This window comes from Scardinius erythrophthalmus (genome assembly GCF_964197995.2).
Source record: "Scardinius erythrophthalmus genome assembly, chromosome: 20".
Lineage (NCBI taxonomy): Eukaryota > Metazoa > Chordata > Actinopteri > Cypriniformes > Leuciscidae > Scardinius > Scardinius erythrophthalmus.
In genome coordinates, this window is record NC_138240.1 from 34853044 (window position 1) to 34857645 (window position 4602).

Below are 4602 nucleotides of genomic sequence, written 5' to 3' on the forward strand. Positions count from 1 at the left end.
GGGGCTTGGCTTGGCTTGGCCAATGAATATTCATTTCTTAAAGCGTCTTTCACGAAGCACAAAGATTACAAATATTTTTTTTTTTTAAATAATGTTATTCCCCCACGTTTGAGATGCTAAACCAAAGTTATTGTTTTTTAATGGCTTGGATAAAATAAAATAAACGTATTAATTAAATGATATATCATATAAATTGTAAATTGTTGACGCTAAAGATGTGTCTCCAGCAGTTTCTTGAAAATGGCTGAAGTCTCTGGTTGAGTTAGCCAGGTGAAGGTCCGTGAAAATTATTTTGTGCCTCTTTGGGATGATGGCACCACAACGCGCTGTTCACTTGCAGAACACAAGCTTCTGGAGGGCACGTAAGTTATACGTCTGAAGTAGTAGTCGGGGAGCCAAAGTCTCAAAAGCTCAATAAAATGGGTTGAACCTGACATGGTCTGTTATACTTTTTATTTGTGTTTTTTCTGTTAACTTTGACCCTAAGAACCAATAATTGGAGGGTCTGCTCTGCCGGAAATATCGCGAAAAAAAAGTGTGGCCATTTTAGTGTAAACCAGAAATAACACACATTTTTTCACAATTTCCGCCTAAACTAAAAATCCGCCTAAAATCGCTGTGCCATGAAAGAACACCACGGACACAAAAGTCAACAACTTCAATACTCAAGGCACTCTGATGACTCAGAAAATGTATAATATACCCATACTATTTATTTGTGAGAGCCTTAAATTAGACTTGTGCAGCCAGCACAAGTCTTCAAAATAGAATAGAGCCAATAGAATGGACAAATAGAATACCCTAGTCCAGGGCCAAATGTTGTAATAAAAACACTTGTAATTGGTGTAACAAAATGTTTCTATCATGTATTTTGATATTCACCCACTTTCAGTTAGAATGTCAGAATGTAGCTCATGCACTGAATGTTGATGGATTTTGACAAGGTTTTGTCAGTTTTGTGAAAAGATTGTTGGTTCAGTTGACTTGACTGGTTATAAAAACACTATAACTATACCATCTTCAATCAACATCCATTGAGTTCCAGGGGTATTCAATGTAAGTACAAAATACTTTTTCTCTTGTGCTTGTGAATTGGTGGGGAATAGTAGCAGTAGCTAATGTAAGCTTGGTGTTTTTCACACTAAGTATACTTCTTTTAAACTTAAAATAAGAAAGTATACTTTCAGTCTACATTTTATGTACTTCTCAGAAATATACTTAAAATTACACTTCAGTGTACTTGATGTATACTGAGAGAAAAGTCTAGGGCCCGTATTCATAAAGATTCTAAGAATCCTCTCAGAAAACTCTTAATTTTGCTTAAAGGAGAACTCCAGTCAATTTTAACATTGAGCTCATTTTTTTTGTCAATTTGGAGTGCTGTCAATACAGAGAACAACGACAAAAATCAGTGTTGCCTACACCATGTTATCCTCTTTTTAAAATTTGCACCCTGTTGACTTCAATGGGGCAATATTTAAACCTGCTTTTAGCCTCTTAACATCCTTGATGTGTCATTACAAGTGCACAGCCATGTGAGCGCTGGCTGAATTATTATCATTTTTATCCATATCTTTCACATCTACTGCAGTCAGATTGACCCGCGTTCACTCTGAAGGAATCACTCACATGGCTGTGCACTTGTAATGACACATCAAGGATGTTAAGAGGCTAAAAGCAGGTTTAAAACTTGCCCCATCGAAGTCAACAGGGTGCAAATTTTAAAAAGTGGATAAAATGGTGTAGGCAACACCGATTTTTGTCGTTGTTCTCTGTATTAACAGCACTCCAAATTTACAAAAAAATAAGCTCAATGTTAAATTTGACCGGAGTTTTCCTTTAAAAACTTTTACGTAGGAGTCTTAGCTTAAGAGCGATTCGGGGCCAATCTGAGAACAACTCTGAGCAAGGAAAAGACAAAAACTTTCATCTTAGTGAGGAGGCGGGGCTGACCCCGTTGCTATGTATGACACAATCTTTTGAAGACTGTGATTGGTTGGTAGTCCAAGAAGGAAAAAAATTGTGATTTGTCTATTCTAAGCCTTCACTTTGAAATTACATGCGACTGTGTACATTACACACTGCTGCATTGTTGCATTTTCCCAGTTGCCAAATATCGTAATGTAGTGATTACTTTCATTTCTGGCGCTATTGCATTTCTGCGGTGTCGGAGATGTTAGCGCGTCTCTAAGATCAGTCACAAACATGATCCATGCACGATCTAATCTTTAGCGTCTTATTAACTCACTGTCATCCACTGTCTGCAACAGATTTCTTCTCCTTCTTCTTTCTGCCATGTTCTCCTCTGCTGAAGAAACTCTTCAGCCTCTTAAAAGTCCTCGTCCATGCTCCTAACAATTTTGACCTTAAGACCTCTTTTAAGGGTTAAGATGCTTTCTGAATTACTTTTTTCTTTACTGGGATTTTTTTCTTTAATTTTAAGAGTAAACGGCCACATTTCTAAGAATTTTCTTAGAATTTTGTCACTAGGAGCGACTCTTTGCATTAAGATTCTTTATGAATACGGGCCCGGGTATATTTGGCCTGTACTTGAACTCAATCTTTTGATCCAGATATACTTAAAAGCAGGGTTCACCAATCTCGGTCCTGGAGGGCCGCTGTCCTCAGAACAGCGGCCCTCCAGGACCGAGATTGGTGAACCCTGCTTAAAAGAATAATTAAGAATTCAAAGTACTGTATACTTGTCTTGTAGTTGTGTTACAGTTTTTTTCAATCGCTAACAAGCGCTTACCCATACTTCAGATACTTTTTCTAAACTCTTAACACAGACTCACACCTACAAAACACAATTGGCCAAATGGTTAATTGTCTTCTCAAAAACACATTTTGTTAAATATATACTAACTCTTCATTTCAAAACAGAACACATGTTTCTCTGTGCACACACTAACTTTACCAAAACACTGGAAATCTGACTCAAAATGAAATAATTCTGTCAAAGAATAACACTTGTTTTCACTTCACGAGGTACATGCAGTCAATCAAAGTACACCAGGTTTCAAAATACTGGCTATTGTTGACATTTCTAAAACTGCATAGACTTTTATGTTTCAGTTTTACAGGTATTTGCATGCAAAACGAGCAATTCACCGTTTTACACTAAATTTCTTGGTTGGGAACTGTATGTCCACATGTACAGTACAGTCACATTCATAATCATTCCAGTAAAAAGCAAATCAGTTTTTATTCCTTTACTGTTTACTACAGGAGGTACAGTAGAAACACGGTTTGATAGAACAGAAAAAGTTTTACAGTATTGCTTACAGTGAACAAAATATCCATTAAACTCACAAGAGCATTGTGAACAAAAAAACAACAGCAAAAAAAAAGGGGACAAAAAAACATAAAATTACTGTATCTTATCTATGCGATCTTCAGGGTTAGGCCTCATGTTTTCATCAAGATCACATCTGATATCATCCAAGGCGATGCACCTGGGATAAAACTGCTTGGTATGTCGGATCCACCCTTGGAGCCAGCATCCATGGCTTCAAGGAAGGACATCAGGTCATGTGGCTGATGGTCATACAGTAAACCTTCCACCTCCACATTACATTTCGTCCAGATCGACGCCTTTTGGCCAGATTGAATCCTGCCTCATCTATGTATATGAATTCATGAGGGGCCTGTTGGCCTCCAATTCCATAACTTTCAAAACAAAGATTATGTAAATCATGTCATTACTGTATACTATACTGTACTGTGTAGGTTACCTACTTGCAAAGTGCAAAGCTTATAGAACTGGACATTGAATTGAATATACTACACTATACCTGGACATATTGTCGTTGTAGCTCCTTGACTTTCTCACTGATATATTGTTTTTGAACTGATATCATTGCAGAAGCAGAGGTTTTTATAAACTTTCATATTGTAAAATATTAGTACAATTTGAAATAACTGATTTCTGTTTAAAAATATGTATGCCATGTAATAAATTGTGTAAAATGTCATTTATTCCTGTAATGAAAAGCTGAATTTTCAGCATCATTACTCCAGGAAGATGCATATGGACTCGAAAAGCTTGTTTCTTCATGACATTGTTCAAAAGCAACACATTTTGCTAGCAATCAAAATCACATTTTGCTAAAATCATGAAATTTACAAAAATGGTAAAAGTTTCATGTAAATGGTAAATACAGTAAATGTATGCAGTCCATACTGTATCTAAGGTTTGGAATATTGTTTTTGCTATTGTGGGATGTTGTGTGTTAACATTTGTAAATACTACAAAAACAATCCATAATTTTGTTGGGAGGTATAGATTGTCTGTTAAGAAAATTTAAGCATTATGGAAATGTGTTCACTGACTGCATATTGTGTGAAAACGACAAGAAATGTGTGAATGGTATGGCCACAAAAGGCCGATGCTGTGCTAATTGTGTTTAGAGTTTTGAAAATGTGAACACTGGCTGGACAAACGCTTGTTAGCGACTGAAAAAAACTGTAACTCTTTTGTAGGCTAGTCCACTGGTCGTGTAAATCAATTTACTCTAATTCTACTTTTTTGTTTAAAATGTTGCCTTTCTTTATGAAACTTACTGACATTCAAGTGTTAAGATTAAAAAAGGATGCATGAAG